Consider the following 19363-nt stretch of genomic DNA (forward strand, 5'->3'; position numbering starts at 1 on the left):
ACAGGTGGTGATTGTTACTTGCTATTTTTTCCCCTTCATCTCTCTTCTCTCGTATTATGCCTGCAGGAGCTTAAATAAAATATCTTGCAAAATATGTTAGGAAAGAAAGTCACATGCTGTCTGTTTAGGGTAAATATGGCCAAGCGTTCAGGCACAATCTGTCCTGCCCCTTGGAGACATTCTGCATATAGAATTGCCCCTGATTTTCCGGAAATTTCTGAGCTCTAGCTAGTGGCCTTATGAATACTTCATTACATATTTTCTTCTGTTTTGGAAACACTTGTATTTCACCATCATCCGGCCTGTGAAGGGCTGTATCTTCTTTTTCTTTTCTTTTTTAAAATCATCATAAAGGAAGACAGTTGTGTCTTCTTTAAGTATTAATTCTAGGAGTGATTCAGTTACAATTTGCTCCAATATCACACGTCCCCAAAGAAAATGGAAACGTGTGGAGCAGAGAAGGGAGAGAGACTGAATGTCTCGGGGAATTGGGAAATGGAGCAAGTTGCCTTTCACTTCTCTTGTCATTGGCTTCCCTTCTGCTGAGGTCAGACAGGACAGGAGATTAGCTGCTCTATGATGATTCTTTAATGCATCTTTGGGAACCAGTGGCCTCAGGCCCATTCCTGGGAGACATTTGTCAAAATCTTGAAAGCTTTGTGATTGAGTTTCCTTACACTGCACTCAAGCGGCCAGCTGAGAAAAAATGGCGGAACCTGTGAATGAGGCTACTGAGGCACAGAGAGAAGCACAAGGCAGCCCAAGTGAATTCTTCATATACTTGCTTGTCCCAGGACTGCTGAGCTTCCCCCTTCAGGACCACTGTAGTAATCGCTTTTTCAAGATGCTTCTACCTGTGAAAGCAGTCTGTTATCATCCACCCTGGACATTTTTGCCCAGGGATTTGATTGTTTGAACTATGCCAACAAAAAGCAGTCCTTGGGTAGCAGAGGCAAGATGAGAAGGAAAATTTAAAACTTTCATGAGGTGAAGACAGGATCATTTCTTAAGGGAGCAGAGAGCCCAGAGGAAGGAAGAGAGGAAAGCATAACATCAGGTTGGATTTTTCTGAAAGTCTGAATGACCAATATTTAAAGCGATGTTATGAAAATCAGGAAAACTACTGTGGATGTGGTTTCTTGATCACTGCTCCTTCTGAGGCATGAGAAACTTCGTATAACTTTAGTCAGAGACTTTAGGATTTGACTGCTGAAATTTCCAGTAAATACCTGCTTCCTTAATTTTATTTTACCCCCACGATGTAAATTGATTCAACACATTTTTTCTTGATTTTGGCCTTGTTGTTATTTTATATTTTGGTGAACATAATGCTTTGGTTAAAATAACACATATTTGTCTCAGAATGGGTTCTGCAGGAACTGAGCCTGAGATGGGGGTTCTTGTTATAGTATCTGTTGGTGGGGTTGGGGGATGGGAGGTGGGAATGTTCTCAGGTAGCAGGAAAGGGCAGGGGAAAGCTGAGTAAGGGTGTAGTCTCAGCTGGTACTATAGTCTGAATGTTTGTGTCCCTCCAAATTCAGGTGTTGAAATCCTAATCTCCAAAGTGATGGTATTAGTAGGTGTGGCTTTGGGAGGTGCTTAAGTCATGAGGTATGGGATTCTCATGAATGGGATTAGTGCTTTATAAAGGGAGCTCCAGAGAGATCTTGGCCCCTTCTGCCATGTGAGGACACAGAGAGAAGGCGCCTGCTATGATCCGGGAAGGGGGCCCTCACCAGACCACTCTGGCACCCTGATCTTGGACTTTTAGCCTCTAGAACTGTGAGAAATAAATTTCTGTTGTTTATAATCCACTTAGTCTGTGGTATTTTGTTATAGCAGCCTGAATAGACTAAGATAACTGGACACCAGTTTCAGTCTGATCCCACAGGAAATTCTGGAGCATAACTGGAATATAGAGTTGGTCCTCCATTGAAGCCAGTAGGCTGGCCTACGTATCCTTGTGTCAATCAGTCTTTGGCTGAGGTTTGGGGATATGAATTGACTCCCTGGCAAAAAGACTTCCATTTGGGTTAGGGCAGTTCTTCAGAAAAAAGGACAACTCAACTGTGAGTTACTTATCAACCAATACTCACAGCAACTGGAGGATGATTCTATAACTAGTAAGGGGGATAGAAAATTCTCTAACACAACAGGACAAGGTAAAGAATGAAGTAACAATCACAAAACGTCTTCTTATTCAAGGGCAACTACCATCACATTTAGGTGCTTATTCTTCCAGACATGCCTCTGTTTTCCCTTTGTCCCCCAATTAAGACACAGATGGATATCTCCATTGACTGCTGTAATTTTCCCATGTTAATCAATATAAAGACACTGCATCATCTCTGATGGTGCCATAGGATTTCGCTACTATTTGGTTATTTAACTAATGGATGTTCCAGTTACTATCACTACATACATAGCAAGTCACCCTAAACTTAATGGCATAAAACAACAACTATTTTATAAATACTCACTGACTCTAAGGGTCACAAATTCAGGAAAGGCACAGCAAGATGGCTCTGCTCAATGATGTCTTGGCCATTGGCTGGGACTGGAGGTGACTTACGTGGCTGAGCTGTAAGTAGGATCTACTGCCACCATGGCTTCATTTCCTCGTATAGCACCTTGGAGTGGGGGTTGGCTGGAAGGCTGTGCTAGGCTGGGACTGCTTGCTCCAGTATAGGGGCTTCATGGTACTTGAACTTCTTACTTGATAGCTTAGTTCTCCAGAGGACCAGGCAGAAGCTGCATGGCCTTTCTTGACCTAGCCTCAGAACTCACAAAGCATCACTTCTTGGTTCATGCAGTCACAACAGGCCCTGACTCAAGAAGGGGAAGTGGAGCCTACCTTTTGATGGGAAATAGGTCAAAGAATTTGAGATGATTGGGAAAAAAATCCCTATAGCAAACATTTAGGTTGTTTCCAATTTTGTATTTTGGTTGGTTTGTTTGTTTCGTGTTTTGTTCCTAACAATGCCACAGTGACTATTCCTACACAAGTGATCTTTCACACCTGAAACATTATCGCCTTAGAGCAAGTTCCTTAAGTGGAATTCCTAGGTAACAGAGTACATATATTTAAGAAATTTTTAATTTATATTGCATTTGCTCTTTAGAGAAGTTGCATCAATTCATATTTTCATCAAAAGTATGAGATTGCCTTCATGTGATGTGTGTGTACTGCTATGCAATTTTTATTGCATGTGTGGATTCATGTAACCACCACTATGATCAAGATACAGAACTATTTCATCAACAAGGGCTTGCTCATGCTAATCTTTTATAGCCATATCCACCCCATCCCCCTTTCTCTAACTTCTGGTAACCACTAACGTTATGTTAAATAAGTGGAATCATACAATATGTAACCTTTTGGGATTGTTTTTACTTCACCCAGGTTGTTTTGTGCATCAAAACTTCACTCCTTTTTATTCTTGTGTGGTATTCCCTGGTATGGATGTAACATAGTTTGTTTAACCTTTTACCTATTAAAGGACATTAGGGTTGTTTCCAGTTTTTGTCTATTTTTAATAAAGCTGCTGTGAACACTTGGGTACATGCTTTTGTGTGAACATAAGTTTTCATTTCTCTGAGATAAATGCCCAGGAGTACAATTGTTGGGTCATATGGTAGTTGCATGTTTAGTTTTTAAAGAAAGAGTCAAACTGTTTCCAGAGTGGCAGTACCATTTTCCATTCCACCAGCAATGCATGAATGATTCAATTTCTTCATGTCCTCATCAACTTTTGGTATTGGCACTATTTTTTATTTTAGCCATTCTGATGGGTGTGTAGTGATGTGTCATTGTGCTTTTAATTTGCATTTCCATAATGGCTAGCGATGTTGAACATCTTTTCACGTGCCTATGTCTAAGAAATTTGCAAGCGTTTTCTCCAAGTCTATAGCTTATCTTTTCATCCTCTTCACTGGGTCTTCCACAGAGGAATTTTTTAATCTTGATGAAACCCAGTTTATCATTTTTTTCCTTTTATGAATTGTAGTGTTGGTATCAACTCTGAAAATCCTTCACCCAGCCCTAGACAATACCTTTTAATGTTCTTTTCCCCTGTGGTGTGAAAATTTAAAAATAAATTTATGTGAAATCTGTTGATCTTTTCATTTATGGTTTTGGGGTTTGTGTGTTGTTTAGGAAGGCCTTCTCTACCTGAAAATTATAAAATTAACCTCTTTATTATTTCAGACACAACTCTTTTTTACTAACTTGTTTTTAAATTATGAAAGTAACACACGCCCGTTAAAAAAATTCAAAATGCAGAAAGGGGGGCTGGCCTGGTTACACAGTGGTTAAGTTCAGTGCACTCTGCTTCAGTGGCCCAGGTTTGCAGGACTGGATCCCGGGTGCAGACCTACACCACTCATCAAGCCACTCATCAAGCCATTCATATGACCCACATATATAATAGAGGAAGATGGGCACAGATGTTAGCTCAGGGACAATTTTCCTAAAGCAAAAAGAAGAATGTTGGCATCAGGTGTTAACTCAGTGCCAATCTTCCTCACCAAAAAAAAAAAAAAAAAAAAAAAGAGGAAAATGTAGACAGGTAAAATTTGAAGAAGAATGTTGCTTTTACTTCTGCCAGTTTTATTTTCTGATGTAGCCATTGTCAATTATTTCTTGTATATCTTTCTAGAATTTCTCTAAGCACATACAAGCACACACAACTATCTTTTTTTAAACCCAAAGGGGATTATAATATACATAACATAATATACACATAATAAGTGTTTAGTAACACTTATTGTTTCCCACTTGATGTATCTCTTTACAGCAGTACATAAAAATCATTCTTGTTATTTTTAACAACTGCAGGGATAAACCATAATTTATATAAACTTTCTCCTAATAATAGACAATTAAGTTGTTTATACGAGTTTTATTTGCTATGCTAAATAATGCTGCAATAAATTTTCTTGTACATATTATTGGACAAGTATTTATGAAGAATAAATTCCTGGATGTGAAATTCTTAAGTTACAAGGTATGTGCTTTTGCACTTTTGATAGTAGTGGCAAACAGTGCTTTAAAAATGGAGCATCAAAATACACTCCTGCTAACAATGTATGGAAGTGCCAATTTCCTATATCCTCACCTACTCTGGAAATTACCCAATTTTTTATTCTCTGCCTATTTGAGAAGTAAAAAATGCTCTTTGGTTTTTCTGAATTCTAAACAGATTTAAGAGATGGTGAGTGTGTGTGTGCATGTGTGTCACCATGATTGTCAAGGAACATAGTTTTACATTTTACTCTTGAAAATTCAAATTCTTTGAAATATGTGCTAAGTTTTTATAATTAAAAGAAAGGATATGCTTCTAAAGCCAACTGAGATGAGTCTTACACTTTGGAGAGCCAGTACCTTTCTACTTTGCTGTGCTAATGAAGGAGAGGATGAGATTCATCAGAGGGCTCCTCAGTAGGAAATATCCCACCCCTCACATAGTTCTAGAAGTCTGACTATCACCTCGTAGTTGTCAAGTGAGGGAAGATTGTCAGTAAACAGAGAAATACCCAATAAATAGTTTCTTAGTTTTCTCCGTGGTTTAGTTATCCACTCATCCAAACATTCATTTGGTTACTTAGCTGCTACTTATTTACCATCTAGCTGGCATTGGCCTATCTTCACTGGGGATATAAGGGTTGTGTCCATTGACCCACAGGCTGGTGTGTGGGTGGGGAGAGAACAGAGTAAACAGTCAGCACAGCTGTCCACTGACAGCCTCCGTAGACTCCTGAACAGGGAGTCAGGCCTAGACAGAGGAGGAGATGCTTAAATTCCATACTGATGAGCAGATAGGATAGAAAGTGGAATTCTGCTTATTTGACATTTTGGAAGCAGGATCAAAAATTTAATTAAAATTTAAATTGAAAGCTGGATCGAAACACACACCTTCCATTGATAATCTGCAGTGCGAATCAATCACAAAGTCAGAAGATAGACCTAAAAACAAACAAAAGCAGCAGCTCGTTTGTCATACCCTAGTCAAGAAAGCTGCATGACAAACAGTGACCACCTTCTCAGCCATCAGGAAACAGTGCCAGCCTGGGGGAAGGGCAGGGCAGGCCCACAGGGGGTTTCATAAGTAGATAGTGTGAGGCGGATTTTCACTGCAACTGTGTAGAAGATCCTTATGAATGAGTATTTTCTGTTTTACAAAAACTGGTTATGGTAAAGAAAAAGTGTGGGCCTGAGAAAAATCAAATTTTTCTACTTTACATAATTTTATTCTTTTTAACTCACTATCTTTCTTTTTCTAAGGAGAGATGATAAGTAAAGTGCTATGTCACACGGTCTTTTACAGGTCTTTATTGTTACGGCTTAGTATTTATGTATTAAAACACATCTCAGAGTAAAAGATACAATATGATTCCCCACCGACAATTGCACATTGGTATAGGAAAAAAATCAACTTTTAGAGTTAGAAATAGAATGAGTATCGCTCAAGTCAGAGAATCCAGTTTCTATTCATGTCATGGAATAGAACTTCTTCTATAGGATATCTTCCTGAAAGGCATTTTATAGTGAGGGGACAGCTCTGTTAAGAACAGATGATTAAAATAAACATCTTCTAGGCCGGACTTAGGGAAGTTGAATTCCACACCTATGAAGTCTCTGTACTGATCTTTCAAGTCTTGAATGCGGGCATGGAGTTCCATCAGCTGTTTAATTAGCATCTGATCCAGGCATCTCACCACCATCTGCCAAAAAGAAAAAATCCATTGCCTGTGGGCTAGGTGAAATTTCTTCTAATACTTTTATTTATTTTTTTAATTTTTATTTTTTGGTAGGTGTTTTCTTTCTGCTCACTCTTAAACTAAGACATCCCCTTTTGGCACTTTAACTACTTGGAGTCGATGTCCATGTTTTACACTTATACCCCAGGACCACTCTCCTCACCATTGGGACTTCTTGTCCCATGTCCTCCTGCACAACGTGTCTGCTCTGCTCACTCTTACTCTGAGACAAGCCCATTCATGCAGATGTAATGATGGGGGATCTCAATGAGCAACACATTAAAGGGGCATTCTGGAGGCAATACCGTACTCCTCGGGAGCTCATGGCAGGGGAGGGGAAGATGTTTTAGTGTAAGCTTCACTTTTAATGCTGTTGTATTGTACTACATAGTCAGCTGACGTGATTAAATACTCTGAAGCTCGCGTCTTCATTCTTCCTTCCATACACAGTTCTCCAGCCCCACTTGCATGGACAGTGCCCTTCCCTCGCATCACACCAAGTCTCCATTAGTATGCGCCATGAAGTCCCTTGCTTTGAGGCCCTCCTCCAAGCGCGTCCATCTTTGGGGGTGGTGTTTTGGCCCCATTCATTCTTTAAAAGTTAGCTGAAGAGTCACTCCTCTAGGAAATCTGCTAGAATTTTTGCCTTTCTCTTCCATAAATTCTTTTTTAGACAATTTTCCCCTGTGCTTCCTTAGCATCTTAAGCATGCTCCTCTCAGAGCACTTGTCAAAGAACAGACTTATAATTTTGTTCATCTAGCACAGAGAAAGCTCCAATTAAAAGTAATTATTAATGTTATTGTTATTGTTGTACTATAATCTCCAGCCTCCAATCAAGCCACTGGCGTATAATTGGGATTTGATAACTATTTGTAGGATGACTGGACAAACTCAGGCTTGTGTTGAGAATTATACTTGCTTTCTCTGATGATCACCTCAAAGGGAAGTGATCCCATCTTCCTAATGCCTGTAATACTCTCCTCCACTTATGCAGATTTTCCATCATGATCCCTGATTTACGCAAATATCTTCTACTGCAGAGTATCAACTCCTTGAAGGCAGTAACACTATCCTATGAAACTTTGTGGCCCTTACAGAACCTAAGACAAGTCATTGAATGAAGTAGATATTCAAAAAATAATTTCGAATGCATAATAAATGAATAATTAAGCAGGATCACATTTGTGGATTTCCTAGAATTACAGGATATTTTTTGCTGGATTAAACATGGAGGAAGGGATCGATAAAGATATCCCGCTAACTCAATGTGCTGCACAATTGTAGTTCCTGAAGAAAGACCATTGAATAAATGTTAAAATGTGCGCTGAAGCACAATGGTGCATTTTGTGGCAGTGTTTTTCAATGCTGGGAACAAAATAAGAAATGATGTTAGGCATCTATTTACGAATCGTCAATTGCCAGCACTAATGCTTTAAGTTAGGTGTTGTGATTTGACAAATTTCATAGTAATGGAAGGCATCCTTAAGTTTTGTAAAGTATATATGGATTCCCAGTTTGGTGACTTTATGTATACTATATATTAGTTTTGGTGTTGTTATAAAACACTGAATAAAAGAGTTTGGATTTGTTTTCATTTGCCCTTTCATGGTTGTTTCTAAAATCCAGGTTTTGGAAACATCTTTTGCCCCTCTAAGGAGGCGGAGCTTAATCTCTTCCACTCCCTTTGAATATGACTTCCAAATAATAGTATATAGAAAGGGAAAAATATGACTCTACAGTGGAAGAAACTGGGAAATGCTGCCTAACCAAGTGATCAAGGTGAACATCCCCAGTGATGAGTCATGTTGATATCTTGTAGTCTCTAATATGATGTGATAAGGGCACTTCACCTCTGTCATAGTCCTCCCCACAACCTATAACTCCAAGTTTAATCATGAGGAAGCATCAACCAAACCCAAATTAAGGGAACTTCTTCAAAATATCTGACTAGTACTCCTCAAAACTGTCAAAGTCATGCATTCCAGGGAGAGACTGAGAAACTGTCAGAGCCAAGAGGAGTCTGAGGTGACATGACGACTAGATGCAATGTGGTATCCTGGAGCAGAAAAAGAGTATTACTGGAAAACTGGTAAAATCAAATAAAGTCTAAAGTTTAGTTAATAGCAATGTATCAGTGTTTGATTCTTGGTTTGACAAATGTGCCACAATAATGTAAGACGTTAACAATAGGGGAAACTGGTCAAGGGGTACACAGGAACTCTTTATCATCTCTGCAACTTTTCCATAAATCTATAGGTATTCTAAAATAAAAAATGTTATTTAAAAACCAATCAACTAAACAAAATTTGTTAGAGAGGTTTGTGTATTCTTACATGTTGTGTGTGTGTATGTATGAGCCAAGACTTTGTTCAAATAATCTAGACCTGAAGTCTGGGCTTAAAAATAAGATTTAATCTGGGGAGAGTTTTGTGAGGTGAGTGCTATTGGTGACTTTAGTTATTATTCGCCATTCTATTTTTGAGTCTCCTTCACTTTACAGTAGTTAGAAGGATGTTTCTTCCTCCTTTTCTCTTTTTAAATGAAGTGCTAGAAGAATAGGCAGACTTTTCCTTGCACTTCCTCTCCGTTCAAATACTAATTCCATTATCTTCTATCAAGAATCTCCCTTTATTTGATGTCCACCTGCATTTTCATGATATTCTGGACTACTTTCTGTTTTCTTCCAATTTACTTGCAAAACTCAGACACACTTTTATCACTCATGGCATTAGTTGTGAATCTTAATTTTTAAACCAAATAAAAGATTTGGCTTAACAATAGATATGTAAATTCAGCCCATTTATGTATTATTTTCCCGCTGATATTAGTTGGTACACATTCAGAATGTTGGAGTTGAAATTACTTTTCCTGACTAGAGAAATATATTCCTTCTGACTTCCGTCTGAGGAATTATGCGATGGTCTGCTGCTAATGTGGAAAAAAGAAGAACACAGAGCCGCATTTGATGATGCTTATCAAGGTCCATTTAATTCCACAGTAAGTGTCTTGTGGCCCTGAAGACTGGCAGTGCAGGGTCTCCAGCTTGGAATAACATCCTGCTCTTCAACAGCTATAAAATTAACTTAAAATTTATGGTTCTGGAAAACACTTCTGGCTTCTTATGTGTTAGTTATTAACTAAGAATATTTCACTGGGGAGATTTATTTGATGAAAATGCATCGAAATTACTTGCATCAATGAACTATATTATAGGTGAAACTCTGTATAAATTATGCAGGAGGGGATTCAAAAATAACAAGGCGACAAAGCTCAGAAAAACCAGTCACGCCATCTCTTCCCTTGATTTGATTTTAGCTTATTTTAACTTTCAGGCCAGAACTAGAAAATGGTTCTGGTAGATAGTCAAAATGAAATGCAAAGGAGGGATTTTTGCATTGACAGAGTAACTTGTCTCAGACTATCCCTTCTCTGGAGAACAACTATAAAAGCTGAGTTGAAGCACAAAACAAAGCAAAAAGCAGATTTTGAAAGTATTGGAAAGCACCTCGGTGAGCAGAAGAATGGGGCCAGGATTCAATACAGAAAGAACATACATCATAAGCTCTAAATTTATCATGGTCTTACCCCCAAGGGCATTTTCCTATACAGATCTTCCTCATCTTACAATGGGGTAAGTCCCAACAAACCCATTGTAAGTTGAATATATTCTAAGTCAAATATGCATTTAATACACCTAACCTGCTGAACATCACAGCTTAGCCTAACCTACCTTAAACATGCTCAAAACACTGACATTAGCCTACAGTTGGGCAAAATCATCTAACACAAAGCCTATTTTATAATAAAGTGTTGAATATCTCATGTAATTTATTGAATACTATACTGAAAGTGAAAAACAGTATGGTTGTGTGGGCACAGAATGATTGTAAGTGTATTGCTTGTTTACCCTCATGATCGTGGGGCTGACTGGGAGCTGCGGCTCACGACACTGCCCGGCATTACAAGAGAGTATGGTACTGCATATCACTAGCCCAGAAAAAGATCAAAACTCAAAGTACAGTTTCTACTGAATGTGTATTGCTTTTGCATATCATAAAATTGAAAAAATTGTTAAGTTGAACCATCATACATTGGAGATCATCTGTATTCAATATGAAGTTTAGAAGCTAAGAAACAGTGGTGTCAGTCCCATGGTGAGGGAGACAAAAATTAGAGAGCAGTCACAAAAAGGTGAGCCCAAGAGTTTGTATGAAGTCTCCCCATGAGGCATCTACTAGATACAAAGGGCTGCATGCATGGGGCAAGAAGCTCAGAAACTAAGCAGAGAGGAGGCTAAGAGGCTAGTACCTAATGAGAGGGGACTTCTCTCATCTAGTATTGGACTTACCCTAACATTATAAACCTATGAAAAAGCTGGACAAAATACGTAAAATAACTACTTGCAGCCACTGAACAGCAACCAACACAGAGCTTTAATCCTTGAGAGAAAGAAAGCATGAGAGGTGATCCCCACATTCCTGTTTCTTTCTCCCTGACGGTAGTTTCCAATTCACAGAACAAGAACATGGAGCCTAAGCAGAGAATTGTGGTCTTACTAAGTGAAGGAGACAGAGATTGAAATTTTAGACTGCCAAGGTGACTGGGATTTTGGAGCACAGTCCCAGAGAAAAGGCAGCCAAGTTATTAGGGGGAAACTCCCCCCATCTGAGTAAGTAATCCCCTTGGATTCTTGGCCTAATCCTAGACTACCGGCACAGAGTGCAACTCTGAGATGCTAAGCAGAGAATATTTGTTGTGAGGCTTGAGAGCTGAGCAAAGATGTTAGAGGCTGCACAGTGCTAAGCAGACAGAGTTTGCAGTCAAAATCCAGACTGAGTGGAGAGACCTTAGGAACACTTTGGAATTTCAATTGAGAGAACAGAAAGGCCATGTTTTAGGAGTGAAAATAACGCCCTAAGAGTGTGGGCAAAACTAAAACCTAAGACCCACACTGACAAAGCCCAAAAGTAAGCCTTGACAAGATCAAGGTGATTTGCTTGTAATTTAACTGTCTGCCAGAACAAATTTAACATTCTTGAGAGGAAGAGAACATAACTCAAAGCATCTACAATGTCTAAAAAATTACTGACATGCAAAAAAGCGTGAAAAGTAATCAACGGCTGAGAGAAAAGGCAGAACTAGACCCAGACATAATCCGTGTTGGAGTTAGCACTTAAGTATGTCAAATGATTGTAATTATTATGTTGAAAATAGAACAAAAGATGTAAAATGCACAATATGAATAATATAAACAAATAATCAGAATCTGTAAAAAAGAATCAAATGGACATTCTAGAACTGCAAAACAGTATCTAAAATAGAGAACTCAATGAATGGATTTAAAAGCAAAATGGACACAATGTGAGACCAGTAGCCTCAAAGCCATGTTAACAGAAAATATCCAATGTGAAAGTCAATATAAAAAAGATATAAAAAGACAGTAAAAGAAAAGAATAAGAAATAAAATTAATGAGTATACAATCAGAAGGCTAACATAGCTGTATTAACAGTCCTAGAAAGAAAAGAGAGAGGAAATGGAAAAGAAGCAACACTTGAAGAAATATTGACCAAGAATTTCCCAAATCTGATAAAAAGAATTTACTCCACTAATTCAAGAAGCTAAGTGCATGCCAAGAGGAACAAATACAAAGAAAACCATAGGTGGAAAAGTATAGTGAAACTGCTAAAGGTCAAAGACAACGGGAGCATCTTAAAAGCAGCCAGAGAGAAAAAATAGATTACAATTAATAGCTGAATTCCTAATGGAAACCAGAAAACGATGGAATGACATCTGTAAAGTGCTAGAAAAATCAACCTAGAATGCCATATCTAGTAAAATATTTTGGAAACAAATGAAAGCAAAATAAAGATATTTTCAGACAAAAAGATGCTGAAGACTTTGTCAGTAGCACACCTACGCTGCAAGAAACACAGAGTTCTTCCTGCAGAAGGAAATTTATCCCAGATGAAAGCACAAAAGTGCAGAAAGGAAGGAAATATATCAGAAAAGGTAATAAATAAGTGTAAATGGATATTGACTGTTCAAAACAATGATTTTTTTGCAGTTCATAATAGCAATAAAAGTAAAATGTATCACAATAATGGCAGAAAGGACATGAGAAGAGAAAAATGGATACGAGCTCTGTACATTTCTTGTGTTGTTTGGGCAGTGGTAAAGGTAAGTTTTCTTTTAGCTTTTTAGAAATATCTTTATTACAAGTCTTGTTAAACACTTCACGACACGCAGTACAGAATGATATTGCTTCAGTTCTGTTTTTTTGAGGTGTAATTGACATATAACATTATATTAGTTTCAGGTGTACAACATAATAATTCAATATTTTTATACACTACAAAATAAGTGCTACAATATTATTGATTATAGTTATTGTGTTGTACATTACATCCCTGTGACCTTTTTTTTTTTTGCTGAGGAAGATTTGCCCTGAGCTAACGTGTGTTGCCAATCTTCCTATTTTTTTTTTGTTTGTTTGAGGAAGATTTTCCCTGAGCTAACATCTGTTGCCCCTCCTCTTAGTAAAAATTTAAAGTATATTATAATAGAGTAAGGAAATATATTGTAATTTTTAGTGTGACCACTATAAAAATGGTACTAGAAAGTATAACAAAATAACTAATAGATGAGATAAAATAAAACATTAAAAAGACTTAATTAATACACAAAATGTGGAAAGGAGTACTAAAGGAACAAAGAACAGATGAAATAGAGGAAAAAAATCAAAATGACAGACAAACTCAACTATATCAGTAACTACAATAAATGTGTATGGACTAAAATGCACCAATTAACAAACCAAAGTTATCATATTTGAGTAAAAAAAGAAAGAAAAGAAAGGAAAAGAGAAAAACAAACTACATTTAGTTTATAAGAACCACATATGAAATCAAGACATAGATTAAGTTTAAAATCATGTAAAAACATGCATTACAGTAAGCAGAAGAAAGCTAGTATGTCTATATTTATGTCATCCAAAGTAGACTTTATGACAGAGTAGCATAAGGGACAATGAAAGATATTTCCTAATGATAAAGGATTGACTCAACTGGAAGATGTAACAATGTTAAGTGTGGATACACCTGATAACATAGCTTCAAAATATATCAAGTCAAAAATGAACCAAACAAAGAGAGAGCCAAATCTACAATTATAGTTGCAGATTTTAACACATCTCTCTCACTGATAGAATATGCAAACAGAAAATCAGTGAAGATAGAAAAGATACGAGCAATATAATTAATGGACGATTAAATCTAAATATATAAAATATTATTCTAATTCTACAGGTAAAACTGCAGTATACACACTCTTTTCATGGGCTACTTAGAAAAACATCATACTCTGGGACATGGAGCAATTCTCATCATATTTTGAATAATTCATATCAGCAGTATATATTCTCTGCCCATTTTAGAATTGTTACATTTCAAAACCAGGAAGTATAAAATATCTAAATGTTTAGAAATTGATAACATACTTTTAAACCATTCCTGGATTAAGAGAATGGAAATTATAAAATAGTTTGAACTGAATAATGATGCAAACTCAATATATCAAAACCAGTAGAATGTGGCTGTAGCAGTGATGGAAAGAAATTAATAGTTTTCAATGTATGCATTAGCAAGAAGAAAGATTTAAAACCAGTGATTATCCAACTTGAGAAGTTAGAAAACAAAGAACAAATTAAATATAAGTAAGTATATAATGAAGATGAGAGCAGAAATCAATGAAATAGAAAATAAGCACACAATAGAGAAAACAAAGTCAAAATTTAGCTATCAGAAAATCTTACTGTTAATAATTGCGACTGATAAGCAAAAACTAATTAGACTAATCATCAGGGAAATGCAAATCAAAACCACAAAGAGATGTCACCTCATATCTGTTAGAATGGCTATTATCAAAAAGACAAGAAACTATAAGTGTTGGTGAGGTTGTGGAGAAAAGGGGGCCCCTGGGCACTGCTTGTGGGAATGTAAATTGGTGCAGCCACTATGGAAAACAGTATGGAGCTTCCTCAAAAAATTAGACATAGAACTACCATATGATTCAGCAATTCCGCCTTTGGGTACTTATCTGAAGAAAATGAAAACACTAAATCAAAAAGACCTCTGCACCTCTATGATCATTGCAGTATTATTTACAATAGTCAAGACATGGAGCAACCTAAGTGTCCATCTATAGATAAATGGATAAAGAAGACATTGTATATATATATTTACACATATACATATACACAATGAAATATCATTCAGCCATAAAAAAGAAGAAAATCTTGCCATTTGTGACAACATGGGTTGTTGAGGGCATTATGCTAAGTGAAATAAGGCAGAGAAAGACAAACACCGTATGATTTCACTTATATGTGGAATCTAAACAAACAAAACAAACAAACCCCACATTCATAGATACAGAGAACAGATTGGTGGTTGTCAGGGGCGTGGGGTAGGGGGATGGGAAAAGTGGGTGAAGGTGGTCAAAAGGTACAAACTTCTAGTTATAAATAAGTCATGGGGATGTAATGTATAGCATGGTGACTAATAATCCTTTATTAATAATATTATATCGTGTATTTGGAAATTGCTAAGAGAGTAGATTCTAAAAGTTCTCATCACAAGAAAAAAATGTTGTAACTATGTAAGGTGATGAATGTTAACTAGGCTTATTGTGGTGTTCATTTTGCAAAATACACAAATATTGAATCATGATGTTGTAAACCTGAAACTAATATAATGTTATATGTCAATTATACCTCAACAAATACATACATTAAAAAATTAAAATTAGAACAGTAAGAATAAGAAGGGACATTAGTAGAGAGCCTACAGAAAATATCAAGATAATAAGTGGATATTATAAAAAATGTAATACTAATAAATTTGAAATTTTTAAATTTAATGGAAAAATCTCTTGAGAAACACAATTTTTCAAAACTGACAGAAGAAATAGAAAATCTTAACATTCTTATATTTATTAAATAAATTGAATCTATAATTAAAAACCTTCCTCAAAAACAAACAAAAGCCTCTAGACCTAGATAGCTTCAATGGCAAATTTTTCTAAAGTTTTAAAGTAGAAATATAACTAATTTCACATAAACGAGTCAAGAGAACATGAAATTGAAAGAATATGGAGCAGCTGGACCTCTCATGAACGGCTTGTGGGAGTGTAAATTGGTGCAACAACTTTGGAAAACTGTTGGCACCATCTACCGAATCTGAACACATGCAGATCCCATGACCATTTTAAACACTTTTTGATATAAAGCCAACAGATATGAGTACATATGTGCATCAAAAGGAACGCACAAGGATGTTTATAGCATCATTATATGTGGTAGAAACGACGCAGATATTTAGGCAGAGTCAAATGGATAAACAAATTGTGGTCTAGTCACACAATAGAACACTATACAGCAATGAAAAAAATTAGAGTTACACATTTAAATACGGATGAATCTCATAGAAATATTGTCAGCTGAAAGAAGGCAGACACAAAACAGTCTAAATTCTGTAGGATTCTATTTGTTCATGTTAGTATACAAGCAAGAAAGAATGCTTCTTGGAAGGGTCACTCCAGGAAGCATGAAAAGAGAGGCTTCCCAAGGACCCTGGTGATAGGCTATACCTTGATCCAGGGTATGGTTATACAGGTTGGACTATACAGATATTACAGGTGGATCACTTTGTAAGAATTCAGTGAGTTGTAAACTTAGGATTTACAAATCCTTCTCTTCGTATGTCATACATCAAGAAGAAGTTCCCTTCTCTTCTATCTCTCCAAAGCAAAGAAGATCCTCAAAATTTTAACATGCATAATCCCCACTATTTGAGGCCATGGAAAAATAACATGCATGTGTTTTAGCTTATAAAAGTTGAGATCTCTTTAAATGAGTTATGAACTTGATTACGGAGGTAGGTTGAAGAAATGTAGTATGACTAATGTTAAGCTACTGTTGTTTGTTTGTTTTATTCTCTTTCCCCCCTTTTTCTTCATTTTGTGTATGTGTGTTCACATCTGTAATTAGTAAGTGCACGGAAGGTCACGCTAATGCCTCTTCAAATGTTAATGACAAAGTACCCAGGAATACACCAGACGCAGAACTGCCCAGGAGAGAGATCTCAATCTCTAAGCTGATTCTGCCCTGCCCCACCGTAGCTGTGATGACATTTTCTCCCTCAGAGTGAGGGTTGATACATGTTTGTAAAGTACTAGGAGATGCTTGGGTGTGAGGAGCTCCTAAAATGACAAGAATTCGTTTGAAAGAGCCATGGGTTGTGGACCTGAAGGACTCTCCAGTTAGAGAAGCTATCCAAAGAGGCTACTTAGGGCCAAATTTCTAACCGCATTTGGTCAATTCACAATGACACCTCAAAGGTGCAAAGACCTTATTTTCCACTGGATGTGAGCCCACTGGGAGTACGTAGCACACTCACATTTGCAATAACGTGAAAGCCCCGTCGCCTTCCCTGACTACAGAATTTGAGTCTGAAGGTGCAGACGATGGGACATGCCTCTTTAGAAAGCTCCTCTGGTGACTGTGATGTGCCACTGTGGCTAAGACACCCTACGTGACCAGAACCTGGATGGGAGGCTGATGTGGTGGGTGCTGGAGGTACCAGAGGGATGGGGGGCTTATGAGGATAAGGTTTCATATCCTCAAGCTAGGAAAGGTTCTGATAAGTAAAATGGATTGTAAATATTTTTATTTTTAGACTCCTAAAATGTTAGTTCTGAAAGGGATCTTAGAAACTGCCTTGTCCAAAGCTCTCATTTTAGGTGAGGAAACCGAGGCCCAGAGAGTGAGCTGGGGTGCGAACTCAGTCCTCCAGGCTCTCAGTCCCAGACACTTGGAAAATATACATTGTTTTTAATTTGTCTTTGTTGAGGTTCCTACAACCTTCCTATGTTCCTTCTCCTTACCCCCAGCTCTCTCTCTTTCTGTCTCTGTCTCTGTTTCTCTTTCTCTTCTCCCGTCCTGATCAGAGAGGGTGATGGCATCCTCATCCTGTGCAGGTCTTAGGCCATCGCACATGCACATTTGTACACAGGCAGACCCCATGTATGCTGTTCCCTGAGATGCAACCTTGGGAGACACGTTAGGAGCTGTGCATTTGTTTGGTAGCTATGAAACCTTGAGAGTTTGATGTTTTGTATGTATCTATGGCTCTTACTCACTGGTATTTAGGCATCTGGAAAGGTATACACAACATTCTCATTAGAAGAAAAGTGCAAAAGCAAATGGAAACATGGCCCAACTCCAAAACTCCATTGTTTGTGCTGTTTCCTAAATAGGAAATGATTTCAACCTAGAAACCTGGAGTGCTTCAAGGCGGAGGTGTCCTTAAACATAAGTTCACCCTTCAAAGTCCAACTTAGCACAGAAAATATGTGCAGTGTTTTTGTCTCAAAAGGAGCTGATGACCAGAATAATACTTGAGGCAGTTTCTAAAAACCTGTTTGTACATTTGAACTGCCAGAAGCAGAAGACCAAAGCTGTGAAACAGGCTTCAGAACACCCCACCCCACTCTTATCATCCACCTCCCAAAGATTTTATACCAACACTTATTCTGATTCTTTGACCATCGAGAGGGCAGTGGGTTACAAAATGAGGAAATGAACAGTTTGCCTGTTATTCTGGTGATAGCTTTTATGTGATGGGAGCTCAGAGCACGCTTTAAAATGTAATCTATAACTCATTGCAGATGAACCGTAAAATGCAAAAACATTAATTTTTACAACAACTCTTATTATTTATGACATTTCCCTGTCCTCTATTAAACATGTTTCTTTGTTAGATGTATAGAATGTTCGCAGCTGCTAGATTATTTACAGGGGCTTGATGAACAGTTATAAGGATTTAGCCATTAGAAAATTAAAGCTGTTTAGAAAAGGTAAACTGTTTCGGAGATGTTTTTGCAGTGAATTAAACCCAGAACGGGGGAATGAAATTTATTTACCACAGCCTAATTGCCAAGTGAAATTGATCTAAAAATAGGACTTTGAAATTTTATTGCAGTTAGAGTACATAGAGAAATACCCCAGATGGTGTTTTGAAAATGAGGAATATTTATGGAGGAATTTCTTTGGAATGAGGAAAAAGGCAGAAATGTGATGAAATGAGAGGCAACGTGAAGTTATTGATGTGGGTCTGTTCATTCATTCAATCAGTGAGTATATAAGAGGCTGCTGGGAACCACATATTGGGGATCTAAAGATGAAAAAATAGGGTCTCTGCTCTCACGTGGTTCGCAGTCCAAAGGTGAGACGAGCATATATAAGCAATGCTATCATCTGGCCATTGCTACAAAGGAGCTGGGTATAAGCAGAATGGACTCCTCTCTCTCTCTGTGGTGTCTGAAAAGACTTGCTGAAGTTGGGAACACTTGAGCTAAGCTGAGGTTGCAAAGTAACAGATGCTCACTTTGTTTGACTTGCACAGCATGTATAAAAAAAATTGAAGGGGAAACCCATTGAGATAATGTAGTAAAGTGATACTTTGATGTACGCAAACACATAGCAATGAGAGATAAAGTGCAAAAAAAGAAAGCTTAGCAGACATAACTAGTTTCTAAAATAAGG

General features: G+C 37.4%; 1 long non-coding RNA gene across 1 annotated transcript in view; it reads right to left on the reverse strand.

Annotated features, from left to right (window-relative positions):
* Nucleotides 1-6315: 6315 nt before the first annotated feature.
* Nucleotides 6316-19363, reverse strand: part of LOC138915433 (uncharacterized) — a 37779-nt gene continuing 24731 nt past the window's right edge. Inside the window, exon 2 of the long non-coding RNA XR_011421364.1 lies at nucleotides 6316-6723. This is a non-coding gene — a long non-coding RNA (uncharacterized lncRNA). The remainder of the gene's footprint in view (nucleotides 6724-19363) is intronic.

Source organism: Equus caballus, chromosome 9 (genome assembly GCF_041296265.1).
Source record: "Equus caballus isolate H_3958 breed thoroughbred chromosome 9, TB-T2T, whole genome shotgun sequence".
Classification (NCBI taxonomy): Eukaryota; Metazoa; Chordata; class Mammalia; order Perissodactyla; family Equidae; genus Equus; species Equus caballus.